This window comes from Vigna radiata, chromosome 6, assembly GCF_000741045.1.
Source record: "Vigna radiata var. radiata cultivar VC1973A chromosome 6, Vradiata_ver6, whole genome shotgun sequence".
NCBI classification, from domain to species: domain Eukaryota; kingdom Viridiplantae; phylum Streptophyta; class Magnoliopsida; order Fabales; family Fabaceae; genus Vigna; species Vigna radiata.
In genome coordinates, this window is record NC_028356.1 from 12,163,934 (window position 1) to 12,182,820 (window position 18,887).

An 18,887-nucleotide genomic window follows, 5' to 3' on the forward strand; every position below is an offset into this window, starting at 1 on the left:
AATATTTATAAATAAACCATTTAAGATTAAAATAATCGAGTTTCACTATTTTTAGACTACCACTACTTCTAAAATACCATTTTCTAGGGTTGTACAATTATTTATATGATTTTTAAAATATAATTTAATTAGTTTAATGGTTAAATAGTTTAAATTATAGAATAATTAATCAACAAACAAACTAAAAAACGTTAGATCTAAGGGTTTTGAAAGTCGAAGATGTTTTAGTTTTTTTGTACGATGTTTAATCTTTTATTTTTATAAGTATTATTTGTTTTTATACGTAATCGTATGTGATTGATGTAATAGATTTTGTTAACATCGTATCATATTCACTTTATGTCTCCCAGTATAATTTTCTTTTTTAGTAAATAAACTTTTAGTAATAGTTCAAGCATATTAATCTATTAATCACTATAAAATAAAGGTTTAATATTTTCGGAGGTTTCTATTTCTGCAAATTTATATCAATTGGGTCCTCGTATTCTAAAAATGCTCAATTAGGTCTCTGTTTTGGTAAAATTGAACCAATAATGTCCTTGTCATTAATTTTACTGGACGACGTTAATTTTTTTCCCTTGTGAGATGGTGAGCTAGCATTTAATAACAGGGGAGGTAGCCGGGAATGGAAAAAATGGGTGGGGGCCGGTTCAACCGGACGCAAAAGGGGAAAAGGGTTCCTAGGAGGGTCTGGTTAAGCTTCTAAAAATCAATGGGAGTCCTCGTGGGTGGGAATCATACCTCCTCCAGGTTTTGCACTCGCTAATCTTCTTCTCTCTCTCATCTTTTGGCTTCAATTGAAATCAATCTCTCTTCATCAAACAACTTCAATGGACACCAAAGCTTTCTTCAATCTCCACATCCTCAATGCCTCCATCGCCAAGCATGTCCTTCTACGCTCCGTCCTCCTCGCCTGCGCCATCTCCATCGTTTCTCTCTACCGCGCACAGTCGCTCTTCAATTTCTCTCTCATCGCGACCTACTTAGACTGCGTTTCCGGTTTCCATGGCATCATTTTCCGCCCCGCTTCTCAATTTCTCCGAACCCACTTCTGGGTCCCGGTCAATTGCAAGAAAGACACCAACTTGACCCTCATCGTGGTCTCCGAGCTCACCGGTAACCGGTTGCTCTACCCCAAAGCAAAAAGTCTCTTTGTTGGAGAAGGATCTTCAATGGTCGTCTTGGCAACGAAACAATTAGGTTTCTCCACCGTCAGCACCGTGCAAATGCGCAATTTCAAGCATAAGGAGGTCTTGTACGAGGATTCTTCCTTCGATTTCGTGTTTTCTAGGGACCTCGACAATGTATCTGTCCTTGCTATGTTGGTTCTCGAGATTGAACGTGTTCTTAAGCCTGGTGGGATTGGTGCCTTTATTGTAGGTAGCTCTGGTGGGATTGGCGCCTTTGGTGTGGAGTTTTTGGAGGTGGCGCCACTGCTGCTCTTCTAGACGACGACATCTTCCTAACCGTCGACGAAGGTCGTGCCACCAACACTAGCTGAAATGACAAGATCTACGATTGCAATTGACTTTGATTTGGGATCCCACCATGGAAGCACTGCCGGAGACGGACCTTGGAATGGTTCGGCAACGGTGGTTGAATCACACAAAAGCTTCCTCGTTGTGATAGATGAATGTGTGTGGATACAGATTTCATCTTTTTCACTTCACCTCTGATTCCTTTTCTTTAAAACTGCAGACGTGGTTGAATAAATGCAAAGAGAAAGGAAAGATAATTTGTGGGTATTCTGAATCTATTATTTAGATATTGAAATTGTTTCAGCTTTGGGCATGGATGTAGATGTTGAAAAGGTGGGTGTGGCAGGGTGAGAAGATTTCCCAAAGAAGGGAGAAGGTGGGTTAGAGTTGGTGAGGAAGAGAAAAGGGAGAATGTTTCCACGCAACTAGACTTTACTATGCCACGTGTTATTAAATGCCAGCTCACCATACTACAAGGCAGAAAATTTAACGCTGTCGACTAAAATTAACGGCAAGGGCATTATCGGTTCAATTTTACCAAAATAGGTACTAATTGAGCATTTTTAGAATACGAGGACCCGATTGATACAAATCCGCATAAATAAGGACCTCCGAAAACATTAAACCTAAATTAAAAAGAATGTACCTATTTCATGTACACTTTTATTTTTTATATTTTATCCTTAATAATATAATTATTAATTTAAGGACAATAGTATAAAACTCAGTGTAATTTTACTCTTTTCTTATTTATTTACTCAATTTATTTTAAATTTTAAATTTGGATTAAAATTTTTATTAACATTTATTTATATTTTATTTGGTAATAAGTTTGTACTTTCAAATTTGGATTAAATATTTTATTAAAAATTGTTTACATTTTATCCGATACCGCTGTGCTGTTTGCTGTATTTCCAAATTTGAATTAAATTCTTTACTAAAAATTATTTATATTTTATTTGATAATATTTCCATAACTTCAATATTTCCATAAAAATAAAATAAAGAAATAAAGTCGTGTAATGACGATTTTATTGTTGCACTGAACTCATTACGTATGAAGTTAATGTTATGATTTTATTGTACAATAAAATAAATTAATATAATTTTTAATCTAATAATAATTATTTTAATTAATTAATAATAAACAATTTATGATATTAAAAATATTATCACAAGACGGAAGAGACGGTGAAAGAAAAAAAAAATAATGTCGAGAGGTATGATTATATTAAAAAAGTAAGAGTTGTACCGGGATACGTCCGATGGCTGGTCCCAAGAATGTAGAAAATCGCACGGTCAAATAGGAAGAAGTGCAACGAGATTAAGGTAAGATGAGTTTAATTAGGAAAGATGAGGTTTAAGATAATTGGGATGTGATTGGGTCGTGATTAGGAACACCTTAATCTTAAGCCCAAAGCCAACATTATATATAGAAGTCAAATGTACGAGGTAAGTTGATTCATTTTATTGCACATTTAATACTGCATTCTGATTACCGAACGGATTCCTGAACTAACTTTAGCATCGGAGGACATTTGGCAAGTACCCTCCCGGACGGACTTGGATGAAGAAGGACAGAGAAGATGGTCAGTGAAGAAGAGAAATTGTGGAGGGATTAGGTGACTCGACCTCACACCGGAACATTTTGGCACCCACCGTGGGGCCGAGTATCTAAGTCCAATGGTAGTCACGAGGAACATGACCATTGAGGACCCTATGGAGATGATAAGGATGTTGCAACAGAAGATGAAGGACATGTAATGACATCATGAAGAACAATTAACGACGGTAAGGGTGGAATGTGCAACGCGCATAAATAAGGAGAGGGGAACAGAAGGCCGTGGTAAGGAAAATATAGTAGAAGAGAGAGAGGCGGGGAAAAGGACGACGAAGGGCAAAACCAGACTCACCGGGAGGGCACGAGTGAACACAGCAACGCCTTCGACCGAACGTGGAAGTTAGAAGGGTTAAGAGCGGACAGGAGTAGAGGAAAAAGCGACCGGGTAGAAGATACCGTCGCAAGTAGACAGCCGGTGGTTAAGGAGGAGGACACAACCGGCCAGTTACCTTTTGGGTAGGCGATCATGGACGTGAACATATCCGAGCACTTTGCCCCTCCCCAGTTGAGTATTTATGACGGGACCACCGATCCCGACGATCATATCAAGGCCTTTTCCCCACGGATGGCGTTCCAAACAGGCAACCACGCCATCTGGTGCCGGTCTTTCTCTCTATCACTAGAAGGGGAGGCCCTGGAATGGTTTAATTCATTATCGCCGAATTCCATTGAGAGTTTTGAGGGATTGAAGGTTGTATTTGGCAAACAGTTCGCTAGTAGCCGGATGCAAGATTTGACAATATTTGAACTTTCGAACCTTAAGTAAGGGAAGGAGGAAACACTGAAGGCGTTCATGGACCACTACCAAAAGATGGTTAGAAGGGTCAAAGAGCTTAACACTGAGCTAGCTCTCCAATATGTCATGTCGGCACTGAGGCTGGGACCGTTTAAGGACAATATATGTAGAAGACACCCTAAAACGATGGAGTAGTTGAGAGAGCGTGCGACCGATGAGGTGAGGATGGAGGAGATGAAACAATCATACAGGAAAGAAGCTCAAGAGGCTAAGGAGAAAGCGAAGAACAGAAAGTCGGAGGGCCAACACGAAAAGACCGGAGGATTCAAGCAGAGGGAGCCCCCCAAGGGGCGTAGATTCCAACAATATACTCCCCTTAATGCACCTCGCGCACAGATTTTGCAAGAGGCACTTAGCGCCGATCTCATCCCACCTCTGAAAAAGCGCCCCACGCCACCTGGGGCAGACGACAATAAACACTACTTGTATCACCAAAATTTGGGACACACGACTGAGGAATGTGTCACCCTAAGGGACATGATAGAGGAGTTGATTAGAGCCGGTTAGTTGAAAAAATACGTTCAAACCACTCAGAGTGTCATACCATCATAACGACAAAAAAGTCTAAGGAGGAGCCCGATGAGGAGAGATGACCGCAATCATAGTAGGGACCGCGAGCCACATTACAGGAGGACCGTCCAGGTTTGAAAAGCGACTCAATAGAAGTCGTAGCCGAAGTGGCAACCGGCCAATCCAAGGGCGTATCAACACCATATCTGGCGACTTCGCTGGCGGGGGCCTATCCTCATCAGAAAGAAAACGTCATGTCAGGGTACTCTGGTCGGTCAACAACGTCCGAACGGTAAGAAAATCGATGCCACCCATAACCTTCACAAACGAAGATTTCCACGCCCCAGATCTGGAACAGGATGACCCCATGGTGATCACGGCGGAAATCGCCCGCTACGAAGTCAGCAAGGTCCTTATAGATCAAGGAAGCTTCGTTAAAATCCTGTATTGGAAGACTTTCCCACAAATGGATCTGTCGGACAATCTCATCGTACCTTTCCATGAGCAAATAGTAAGGTTCGCTGGTGAGAGAGTGGATACTCGCGGTTACGTTGATCTGCGCACGCGCTTGGGCACTGCCAGAGAAGGTGAAGATAAGAAAATTCAATACCTATTAGTGGATGTGAATACTTCGTACAATGTGCTCATGGGTCGCCCTTGCCTCAACGCATACAGCGCGATCGTATCTACCCCCCACTTGACCTTAAAATACCCAACCGATCGGGGATGGGTGATGACAGTCTGAGCAGATCAGAAGACGGCCAAGGAGTGTTATGCGGTCGGGTTGAAGTTGTATCCTCGAGCCTGCAGAGCGAAGGTTGCACAGTCGGAGGTGGCGATGGATCGAATCGAACCCCATGGGGAGTTGCATCTGATTCGGATAGGGGTAAAAGGTGGCCAAACCACCATGGCAGTGAGCGGCCTGGACCTGATTCTGGAGAAAGAATTGGAAGTGATTCTGTGGAAGAACCGCGACTTATTCGCGTGGGCCGCGATAGACATGCCCGACATTCACCCTTTAATAATGACACATAGACTGACCCTGTTTAAGGAGGCCAAGCCTGTGGCGCAAAAAAAGCGAAGGTCGGGGGCCAAGAAGGCGACGACCATTAATAATGAGGTAAAAAAATTAAAGGAGATTGGCTTCATCCATGAGGTGACCTAAACCACATGGTTGGCAAACATAATAATGGTCAAGAAAACCAATGGCAAATGGCGAATGTACTGACTAAACCGACCTTAACAAAGCGTGTCCTGAAGATCCTCATCCACTTCCCAACATAGATAGCTTGGTTGATGGAGTGTCCGGTCACAAGATGCTGAGTTTTCTCGATGCATACTTGAGCTACAATCAGATACCTATGCACGCGCCAGACCGGGAGAAGACAACGTTTATAACCGATAGGGGAAATTATTGCTATGATGTAATGTCATTCGGGCTTAAAAACGCAGGGGCCACATATCAGAGGTTAATCGAAAAATTCTTCGCTGACCAGATCGATCGCTGCATGGATGTTTACGTTAATGATATGGTAGTCCGCTCGGCTACCCCGACCGACCATTTCAAATATTAGGAGGAGGTGTTCCAGCAAGTACGACACTATAACATGCGACTTAATCTTGGAAAATGTACCTTTGGCGTAGTTGCAGGATAATTCTTGGGATTTATGTTAACCGAGCGGGGTACAGAGGCGAACGCAGACAAGTGCGCAACCATCCTCGATATGAGGAGCCCCACTAACCTGAAAGAAATTCAGAGGTTGGTCTGTCAGTTGACGTCCCTTTCTCATTTTATTCCCAAATTGGCGGAGCGCTTCCGTCCAATCGTGAAACGGATGAAGAGGGGGGCGATAGCAGAGTCGTGGGATACATACTATGATCAAGCATTCATGGAGGAAAAAATCGTGCTCACCAACCCAACGGTTATGAACCGACCGCTCCCCAAGGCTGATTTACAACTATACCTAGGGTACCTACTGAAGCTATTAGCGCCGCGTTGGTGCAGGAAAACCCAGAACCTCGGCTCATGTACTTCGTAAGTAGGGTGTTGTAGGAGGCGGAGACACGTTACCAGAAAGTAGAAAAGGTCGCTTTGGCCCTTCTAAATGCTGCTCGACGCCTTCGTCCGTATTTCCAGAGCCATCAGGTAGTCGTCCGAACCAACTACCAGATCTCAAAGATTTTGAGGAAACCCGATCTGGCCGAGCAGATGGTAGGGTGGGTTTTAGAATTGTTCGAGTTCGGCCTGCGTTATGAACCTCGAGGATCTATCAAAGGTCAGCATTTAGCTGACTTTGCAGTGGAGTTACCCCAGGCTCTGCCGAGCGAGCAGTGGAGCTTGTATGTGGATGGAGCGACCGGTCAGGTCGGAGCAGGCGCGAGAATAGTTTTGGAGGGGCCTGGCAGTTTTTTTATTAGAACAATACCTCATCTTCAAGTTTAAGGCCTCAAATAACCAGGCTGAGTATGAGGCCCTAATTGCAGGTCTACAATTGGCCCAAGAAATGGGAGCGCGTCTTTTGGTTTGCCGAATTGACTCTCAATTGGTGGTAGGCCAAATGAACGGGGAATTTCAGGTCAAGGATGATCAACTACTCTGGTACTTTCATAAAGCCATCACTTTAGTTAGAGAATTCCAGAAATTCACCCTTAAGCACATCCGTCGAGAAGAGAACGCCCGGACCGACATGTTGTCTAAGCTTAGCAACTACAAGGAGAAAGGACAGTTGACGACCATCATCCAGTAGGTGCTAGCGGAACCGTCGGTGGAATGCCTAATGATAAACAACCCCGAAGAGCTCGACTGGCGAGGGGAGATTTGAAATTTATGAAAGATCAGGACGACGGTCGATTGGTTAAGTCAGCCGATGCTCGAAAAATTGCTCGATACGTCCTCATCGGGAACGACTTGTACCAAAGAGGCTTCTCCACTCCCTTACTCAAATGCGTAAGCCCACAAGAGGCCTCTTACATAATGAACGAACTCCATAATGGGATATGCGGATTTCATACCGGGAGGCGAACTCTGAAGGCGCGTGCCCTCCAGGCCGGGTACTACTGGCCAACCATGGAAGAAGACGCTAAAATTTTTGTACAGAAGTGTGAAAAGTGCCAGGCCCACGCCAATGTCTTGCATGCCCCCCAAGTGAATTGCATACTCTGGTCTCTCCCTGGCCATTTGCTAAGTGAGGAATGGATATTATGGGGCCATTCTTAGCTGATCGAGCCTATAAGAGATTTATCCTAGTCGCGGTTGATTACTTAACGAAATGGGTGGAAGCTGACGCCCTTGCCACCATCACTGCCCGACAAGTTCAAAATTTCTTTTGGAAGATAATATGTAGGTTCGGGCTTCCACGGGCGGTCGTCACGGACAACGGTCGACAATTCATAGATAAGAAATTGAAGGCATTTTACCAAGGGTTGGGAATAAAGCATGTCACAAGTTCGGTGGAACACCCTCAGACTAATGGTCAAGTCGAGGCAGCCAACAAGGTGATAGTGGCTGAGCTCAAGAGAAGGCTAGGAAATAAGAAGGGGGCGTGGTTGGACGAACTTCCAGAGGTTCTATGGGCCTACCGGTGCACGCCACACGGCACTACTAGAGAGTCTCCGTTTAATACAACTTACGACATAGACGCCATGTTGCCCATTAAGTTAGGAGAACCATCATTAAGGTGACAAATCAAAGACTTACAGGTCAATAATGAGGAATTGAGATTCGAGCTAGACACTCTCAACGAGCGAAAGGATCATGTCGTTCTCCATGCGGAAGCGTACAGAAGAATGTTGGAAAGAAAGTACAAAACGAAGGTGCGCCCCCAGAGCTTCCAGAAAGGCGATTTGGGTGTGGAGAAAGACCGAAGATGTCCGCAAAATCTCCGTGCATGGAAAGTTTGCTGCGAAGTGGGACGACCCCTTCAGAATAGCCAAGGACTTGCAAAATGGAGCATATCGTCTCTCTTTACCGGATGGAAAATTGCTCTGCAATACTTGGAATGCATCGCACCTAAAGTTTTATTTCAGTTAGTTATTTTCTATGTACTGATATTCCTTTTTTATTGATATGCAAATACGACATGGTGGGGTTCCTCTTCAACTGCAAAGTTAAATCGCGACTGACCGGTCCAACTAGTGTTCTTGGCGATGAACGACGAGTTGATAAAGAACCACTGCCGCCCGACCGACTAACACAGCGGGTGGTGAACGGCGAGTTCGCAAAGAACCACTACCACCTGGCCAACTGATAAATGGGCGGTGAACGATGAGTTCATGAAGAACCACTGCCGCTCGATCAACTAACACACCGGGTGGTGAATGACGAGTTCACAAAGAACCATTGTCAACCAAAGACAAACAATAAACAAAGCTTTCAAGAAAGGAGGCACTCAAACAGAATCTTAAGAACAACTCTAGATTAGATTCAGAAAAGCAATAAAAGACTAGCAATGTACATTGACTTCGAATTAGCTATTCAATGCAATGGATCCGAACTTTTTGTGAAAATGCCACTGAGAATTGGCTATTTCTGATGCAGAAAACTTGGTTCAAATCTGCTGATCAATATTCAATCGGATGTATTGGTTCCTACAGCCTTTTACTATGCTTTCATTTCTTTTGCATATTCAAGTCGTATTGTTTTGGAACCAAGACTCTTACTACATCCTCAATTCATCCAATCATTCAAATGCAATTTTTAAGAAAAAAAATTGAAACAAATCTGGATGCACTGCAGTGTTACGACTCTTGACTCAAATGTCAGCAANTCATGTATGCAAAATTGGCAGAACAACTATTGGCTAAGTCAAACAGTTTCAGACATATTTGAATTGTTAAATCAGACTTGTTTGACCTCAATTGCTTCCAAAATTCCAANTATATCAAATTTGGACCATACCAGTTCTGCAATCAGCACTTTGAAGCAACTAGACTTGCCAAACTTTGCAATCACAACTAATTCAAATTGAACACAATGCAACTGAGTTTAAAACAGTAAAAGAAATTTGCTCCAAATGGCAGAATTATCAATTAGATGATTGGCAATGATCTAATGCTCAATCCAACTCAACACACAGAATTGACTACAAAAAGAACTCTGCAGATCGGTTTACTGCAACTAACACTTGCAAATGGACTTTTCAACAGTATGACCAGATTAAATGCAATGCAAAATCATGCTCAGTCAATATGTATACTGGTTCAGATTGTAAGAATATATCCAGGATCAAACAGCAGAGTAAAACAGATTTGATGACAGAAAAGCAAATTGAACTGGACAAGACTACGACAAACTGGAAATGATGTAGAAATCACAAGACTCAATCAAATAAGGTGAACCGAATTAAAATGATGAAATAAGACTCAAAGCACATATCAACACAAACAGATGCACAGAACATTAGAGGAAAATATGAACAACGCGGAAGCTAAATAAAACTCAGAATCAAAGAACTCAGACAAAACAAATCAGAGACAATGACCGAAACAGAAACACGAATCACATTGAACAAGAATCACGACAACATCGAAACAGAGAAAACAAAAAGAAACAGAGATCGAGATACTTAGCTTTGAAGCGTGCCTAACCCGAGGAAGAGAACCTTCGCTCTGATTACCACTTGATACGCTCGACTTCGGAAAGGATCCATGGATCTGGCGCGGATCGATCGGAGGAACGGTTGAGAGACGCAGCGGAAGACAAAATCCTAGGTTCGGATGATTTGACCGAAGGAAAGGCTAGGGTTTGGAGTAAGAAAGGTTCTAATCGGAAGGAAATGTTGACAAAGGAGTATTAATCGGTGGAATGTGGCTTTTATCGGTGAAGATGATGGAAACCGGAGATCAACCGATGGTTGGGACGGAAATGGTGAGGATAAGGTAGATCTAGGCAAGAGAAACAGTTTTACCGGTTGAAAGATCGTGATTCATTGGTTGGAGATGGCACTCTGTGTTGAAGTTGTGAGAAACCCTAGCGGAGAGGCTTCTTCGAATGAGAAGATGATGAATGAAGTCTGTGGTGTGAGAAATCTGAAGATGTAGCGTGACAGACGCAAGCCACGCGGAAGCTTTGGATTGGAACGAGTGGCGTGAGATAATTGGCTGATGTAGAGGAGAGAGAAGCACGGTGGATGATTTGGAAATTGGAAAATAATGAAGTGTGCTTTGAAAGGAGGCTAGAGGTCTTTGGACTCTCTAGCCAATGACTTTCAAGAGAGAATAATTTTCTGAATTAGAAAAGTTTATTCTCATTAAGCTCAAAAGTGAAGTACAATAAGGTAGGCATGACTATTTATAGGACTAAAGGTCCTACATGCCTAACACAATACAAAATACATCAAAAATATATTAACTAAAGAAAGTGGGCTTGAGCCCCGTGTATCAGCTCCGAAGACCTAAGAGATCCCCTACCCTAGTAGACTTCTCGACCCGGATGATGATCCCGAACCACGAAAAGAAGTCCCGCTGTCGTCGGAGGAGCCCCCGCCGTCTGCGCTGTTGAACTAGTAGAAGAGGATAATGGAATGGTAGCCATTTATTTACCTGAGTTTATCGTAACCGAACGACTGCAATAAAAAGGAAGAAGAATAAGGTGAAAATGACACATCGCTCACTCCTATTTATAGCAAAACTTTTCGAAACTGCCAACGTATCCCCACCGTTGAATAAAAGCATGACGAAGGGCCCAGGTTGAAGGAACTCTTCCGCTACCCGAGAACAAACAACTATAGGCATCTGACACACGTCTTCCCGCCCAAAAATTCAAACTTCAGGCACACGAAACGACTCAACTCTCTTTTTGAAACCCCACGACAAGTGTTTGTCTAGGGCTTGGGGGGCCTGGTGTACCGGGATCCGCCGGATGGCCAATCTCCAAGAATGCAGAAAATCGCACGGTCAAATAGGATGAAGTGCAACGAGATTAAGGTAAGATGAGTTTAATTAGGAAAGATGAGGTTTAAGATTATTGGATTATGATTGGGTCGTGATTAGGAACACCTTAATGCTAAGCCCATAGTCAACACTATATATAGAAGTCAAAGGTACGAGGTAAGTAGATTCATTTTATTGCACATGTAATACCGCATTCTGATTACCAAACAGATTTCTGAACTAACTTTAGCATCGGAGGACTTTTGGCAAGTACCCTCCCAGACGGACTTGGACGAAGGAGAACGGAGAAGACGGTCGGTAAAGAGAAAAAATTGTAGAGGGATTAAGTGACTCGACCTCACACCTTAACAAGAGTGTTTCTTTTGAAGAAGATAGAAAAAAAAATGTCATTTCAAATAAAAAAAAAAAAATTCCAAGTCAATTAAGAAAAATAAAAATTAACCAATTAATTAGAGTATATTCATCTCTCACGTGTCTAAATTATGAACATGATTACGATGATGGCAGTCGAAAAACAATAGAATTCAATTCTCCAATTTGAACACGATTTTTTGCTTAAAAGAAAATTTTTTCATAATTATTAAAATATTATTTTGAAAATATAAGTATAACTTATTAAAGTAAATTGATTCACATTATTTAAAATTTGTAATATTATATATAATTAAAAAGTATTAAATTAATTTATTAGATTAAATAAAATTTCAAAATTAATTATATTTATTAAATTACGGTGGTGACGTTAAGAAAATTAATAGATGTAAAATATTAATGTTAAATTTTAATTCAATAGCTTAAATTATTAATGATAAAATAATATTTTTATTATTATTAATCTTATAATATAAATAAATAAATAACTAAATTATTATTATTATTAATTAAATTTTATTATTGTTAATAAAGACAAGGAAAGATAATTTCTTTTCTTTCTATATTCTGTCTAAATTTTTTTATCTAAATATTGTGTTTTAGAATTTGCTGAGACCACTCATGCAGAAGTACTTTTTTTATAACAATGTTTTGCCTGGATTATAAAAAAAAAAAAAAAAGTTACAATATCTCATAATAGAAAAAAGAGCATATATTATATCGGTTGAAATTAGAAGGGATGTAAAGACCCAATTTGATATTAATGTTGGGCTATTGGATCTAAGGGTGTTTCTTTCTGTACACTCCTTTTTTCTTCATGCAATCCATAAATTTACATATCTCCATTTCCCCTTAACAATTTAACAATTTATAATAAAATATGAGAAATGAACCTTCAGGTCGTCTTCATTCAACCGATGGAGGTAGTTTTCAGAAAAAAAGTTCAGAGGGCACACCTTGAAGACTCTGATATGGTAGGCTGTTACTAGTACCTACCCCCAAGCTTGGGAAAGAGAAATGTTGAATATGAAAGAGGTCAATGTAGAAGTTTACAAATACCTTATTGTTATTCCCCCAAGCTATTTCTTCTGCCTTACTGCAACCTCTTATATACTTTTAGCTTCCTAACAATTTCTTATTCTTTGTAATAGGTATTCGTCTAGATCTAGATTTACAGGTCGAGCAATAATTTATACAGTAGTAAATAACATGAGTGAAGCTTTTAATAGTGTTATTGTTGATGCTAGAGGAAAACCCATTGTAACCATGCTAGAGGAAATTAGAGTTTAAATCATGAAAAAAAGGGCAACCTACAGAATCAAGATGTGTAATATGGACTTTGATATCTGTCCCAAGATTAGAAAAAGACTTACAAAAGAATCAAATTTATCCAAAATTGGATCCCTAGGTAAGCATTTCCTTTCCCAGTATTAATTCATGTCACTTGGTCTATGATAAAGTTGTTGATATTCATCACTTAATATTTAACTTTTAATCATGTCTTACTTGATGGCAGTTGGTCTGGAGAAAAAAAGTTTGAAGTTAGACATTGTGCAGTGATTACAAACAAGTTTGCAGTCAACTTGGACAATCAAGAGTGTACCTACAGGAAATGGCTCATTAGTGGCATGCCTTGCTGCCATGATATTACAACAATGAGATTCTTAAATTTAGATCCACAAGATTATGTACCCATTTGGTTCAGAAGGTCCACGTATGATGAAACATATGCTTCAATCATATTTCCATTGAATGGACACCTTTTATGGGAAAGAACATCATGCCCAGATTTCCTCCCACCATTTAAAAGAAAATTACCTGGCAGATCAAAGAAAAAGAGAAGGATGGAGAGTTGGGAGCTATGGAGGGATGACACCCAGATGACCAAAGGTGGCCACCACAAGAAATCAATGTGTTGTTGGGCATAATAGAAATCAATGCCCTTTACGTCCTCAAGATCAACCAGACCTACCACAGCCATCTGAAGCAATACCACCCCAACCAACACAGGAATCCACAGAGCAACCAACTCAGCCAATCAGAAGGGGCAAGTTACCAATTAGGAGATCATCTCTTTTATAATGTTATAAATTTAGTGCACTTGACATTGTATCTGTTTTGAAATACTTTACTAATTTAAACTTCATGTCCTTAGTAATGTTTTGAAATACTTTATAATGTTTTGAAATATTTGGCACTAGATCTGTAATGATGTGCTATTATGTAACTTGATGGTGTACCCATGAACTGACTTTTGATTGTGAACATATATTTATGTACCCATGTTTTGATATTGATTTTGACCACTTCCATTTTATGCACACATCACTCAGTCATCATCGTGAGGACCACACGCGCACATATTTAACTGAAATGTGGACTAATTTGAACAAGTAATGTTATAACACAATTCATTTCTTGATTTAATACAAAACACAGTCGTCTAACAATGGGACCACCTAACAACCTCATACTTCAAAACACAAAAGTAAAGTACATTGGGACCACCTAAAAACACACATAACACATCAACCTAAAAACACACTTTGAACACATCAACCTAAAAACACACAACATAACTATGATTAGTACACTAAGAACACACACCCCTGCTACTAAGAATTGGATCCTTCTCTTCAAAGCTTTCACTGTCTTCTCCATATCACAAATCTTCCTCCTTTGACTACAAATGATAACATCCCTTTCATCAACCTTTTCTTCATTGCACCACTTGAAATAGTTACAAGACATCATATTACCAGTTGCACTTTGTTATTCATCATACGCAACATTAATTTCAAACACAAAGAAAATAGGCTTTAATTACAGATGCTTTTATGCACATCACCTTGTAGTTACGACAACCCCAAAAGTATCTTCCAACATTCTTTGAAGTTCTGACCATATTTACTATGGCCAGCTCACCACAATTGCAAATGGGGATTATCCTTACCCCCATTGAACCACCACCAAGTGATGAATTAGAACTTTGGTGGCCGAAGCTATTGAAACAACAACAAGAAGATTGGGAAGGAGACATGGCTCATCAACCACCACGATTAGGAACAAGATTGGTTAACCATGAACCTCACTTTCGCTTTCACTGAAGTAAAGTAAAAATCCCTAACCCTAATTTCACTCTCCATCCTCGTCAAAAATTGGGTTCTATTAAATAAATCGCATTTATTTCAAAATCCACCTCAATGTGGCTGAAGGAGTTTACGTGGGCAGTTAAATGCCACATCAACATTGTTGTGCACAGCTAGACTATCTGCCGTTAACGATTTAAACGACATTTGCAAAAGGGACCAAATTGAACGAAATTTACATTCTTTAGGACAACATTGAATAAAAAAAAGGGACCAACACGAACGCACGTGACGAAAATAGGGATCATCAGTGATATTAAGTCATTAATATATTAACTTTGAAGAAAACCACTAAGTATTTTAAATTTACAAATTAAACAGTAAATGGAAAAAGGCTTACGTTTTATGTTGTGTATGTCATCTTTAAATATGAAATCTAAATTAAACAAGTAAAAAACTTCGCCTCATAACGAGAATCACATAAAATGCCCATTGCTCTGAATCAATTGTATTGTGCCAAAAAATACTCCACTTCATATTTTAATCATCTTAACCACATTGCAATTCATTTTACTTGTATTTATGTACAACCTTTACCTCTTTAGCAAATCATGTGAAATGGTAAACAAATCCTTCTAAACATCAAAATTATGAGCAATCCTTGTTTCAATTGTAGGAACCTTATGAGATCTATTCCCTTAGACTATCCTTAGTTTTTTTTTTTTGGCTAAAGAACATTGTAAATATCATTTTATCATAATTGCTATGCAAGCTCGTTTTATGGTCAAACCCCTTTAACAAATCATAAAGTTTAGGCAGTAATATATTATCAATAAAGAAACAAAACATATTAGCAAACATGTTCGCATGTTTAAAATTTGAGAAAAGAAAAGAAGAAAAATTCTTGGAATAAGATATAAAGACTAACCTTTTATTGTGCCATATGTAATTTAATAGATTAGCTAAGAAACACATACATGACTATAATTCGTTCTAAATTAGGACTCTTACTCGTGCAACTAAGATGAAAGTCCTACTCTTATGACTAGATGATATTAATTTAACAATCAAATTTTCAATCATTTGAAACTTAAAAAACACTATAGTTTCGTCATCATTTTGTCTCAACAAAATTAACAAGGATTGAACTTTAATTAGTTCGAGTCAATGATGACATTTAAGTTATAACAATTTTTGCTATAAAGAGTTCAAACGTGAACCTTTGGATAAATGGCGTGATTAGAATGACTTTGAAGTTTCTGACGTATACTTTTGATATTTAGGACATAAGGGAAGACCCACTTACAAAAGACACTTTGATTCTCAAGTCAGTAAACAAGTTGAGATATTGTGAATAAGAGAAATTGAGCATCTTTTTTGGTTTACCCAAAAATGGTAAAAAATTAATGGCATCATCTCTCCTCCTTTCCAACTCCCATTCGGCATTTCTTCTCAACCAACACACCTTCAGCTCTTTCTTCTTCCTCACACCGAAAACACTCACCTAAAAGACCCCATTTCAAAGTTCAACTTCATTGAAGAACATAAACACACTACTACTACTACTTCAACTCAACCCAATCTTCCATTTCTTCAAGCTCTTGTGCAAAAACGAAAATAACAATTCAACCTTCAACTCCAACACTGTCCAGCTCTTGTCCAACGGATTTTCACCACCAATGAGTTAAGACAACCAAGGGTAAGTCAAGGGAATAAGAAAATCTGCATCATATCATTGAAAATGGCTCAAAACCGTGGCACCAAACAAGCACCATGAGAGCATGTTCAAAACAAGAGAAACCCTAGAAGAAAGAAGTAAAAACCATGAGCTATCGGTCTCTAAGTGTGTGGCTCGGTATTCACACCCTATATGACCGACAATTACAATTTGGTGGGGTCTGCACACTACAAGTCAGCCCTAAAGAGATGCCACATGGCCCCCACATTTGGTTTTTACAAGAATGCCCCTAAAGGGGTCCAAAACACCAAATTCCAATTAAGGGCTTCTAGAAAACGAAATTACAACTTAATTAAAATGGAAGTGACTAAATGTTGAGTCTTGAATGATCACGCCACCATCCCTAATGCTCCAAATGATGTTTCCCAAAATTTCCCTGCAACCAAAATACACTTAATCAGCTCAGAAAACCCAAATTAGCACAATTACGAATTTCCGACCAAATTAAGCAGAATTCGGAAAACGGGGAAATAACAAACAATTAAACACAATTCCCTGGTTTATTTAAGTGNAATAAACTAAATATAGTTCAAGAAATAACCACTCATCAAAGAGACTGACAACCTATCCAGCACTAGCCAGTATTGAGTTGGTAAAGGAGTTTTATGCAAATGCCTTGCCGAGAGGATGAGTGTCTGCACGAAGGTACATGAGTTATGTACGTGGACATTTGATCAGCTATGATCCTGATACCATCAACGCTTTTCTGGGGACTGAGTGGCCAGGAGAGCAGTGCATGTATGCTGCCACACTGTGGGAGGCCCGAGATTGTGAGGAGATTGAGCCGGTTATTTGCATCCCTGGGAGGCACTTTCAGAGCAACCCAAACGGAGCACCAGTGAACATCCTGAGGGTAGACTTAACTTCCCTATCCAAATACTGGATGGCATTTACACATGCTAACATCCAGCCCTGCTCTCATGTTTCTGATATCACTTTGCATCGGATCTTGGTCATCTACTGTATGTTGATGCAGATGGACGTGAACGTTGGGAAGATAATCACTAGTGAGATTATGAGCTGCGCCAACACTGCGAGCAGCAAGATGCCACTAGGACATTCGTCCTTGATTACCTATTTGTGCCAGCAGGCAGGGGTGGAGACTTCAGTTCCACCATTCGAGAGGCCGAGGAGTGCTATTAATGCCTCCTATTTTCGTTAGTATTGTAGAGGGGATGAGCCAGCTGGAGCAGTCCCTAGGAGACGTCCTAGGAGAGCAGCAGCACAGCAGGAGGATGAGCCTGCAGATGCATCAGCAGAGCAGCTTGAGCCATTCCAAATGAGAGACATGTACATGTCTCTGATGGAGGCGAGGATGGAGTCCATTTACAGAGGGCAGGAGGCCACTACCGAGATGATCATAGGACTATATGACCAGCCACCAGTTTATGGGTGTCGCACCCTATACAAATTTAATATGCAATTAGGAATGCAGTATAGACTAGGAAGTGACTCCTAGGTCGTCTCTCAAGGACCAAACTGTGTTTCGAGAATTAGGTCTAACACGAAGTGGGGGGGGGGGGTTGAAAGGTTTTTGTGAATAATACGGATGCAAATAGAAATGTTAAAACAGAATCAAATACAGAATAAAAACGGTTGGTCATTAACTCAATTACTATGCTTCCTATCCTAGATCCACGACAAATACACACTACTCTAATCCAAATCCGACACGAATCAACCAACGAAGCGAAGGCTAATTCGGTCTTCAGAATTACAAACTAAGCGAATGCAATGCACAAATCTAATCAGTCATGCACCATACAGTCTAATCAACTAAGCGAAGATTAAACACCGATTAGGCAACTAAGCGTATACCTAATTGCAGGCAGACAACAGATTAAATATTGAGCAGAATCAAGCAGCAATATGGCAATTAAAGATCAAAAGTCTCAAGGAAGCAATATAATATCGCTAATGACCATCCCGACTAATCTAAGCTAACATCGCAATGAAATTAACACTACTGAACTGAACAGATATCATGGTAAAAAAATAAAAATAAACAAAATATAACAGACAACATGAAAGATTGCAATGCGTCAAAGATGTAAAAAAAAAACGAGATCTTTGTAGAACAAACCGTGTGCAGCAATCTTCTAGAAGAATTCAAAACAATTTGGCAAAGGGTGTGCAACGTGATTCTCCACATAAAAATAAGGAAAATAATAAATAAACAAAATGCACCATGTGCTTCTCCAAAAAGTCAATCAGCGTTTTTTTTTTCTCTACTGGATATACTTTGCAAAATTCCAATTGAATATTGAATCACCACTTGCTTCATTCAAAGATAATAAATGCACCGTGATCTCCAAATGGAATACATCAACATGCGGCTGGAAATAAGCTTTCCCCATGAATCAACTTTTATCTCCAATCAAAGAAAAATGTG

At 39.9% G+C, this 18,887-nt stretch overlaps 1 pseudogene; it reads left to right on the forward strand.

The window, feature by feature from the left end:
- The first annotated feature begins 625 nt into the window (after nucleotides 1-625).
- On the forward strand, nucleotides 626-1,456 carry LOC106763439 (annotated as a pseudogene).
- Nucleotides 1,457-18,887: the final 17,431 nt, after the last annotated feature.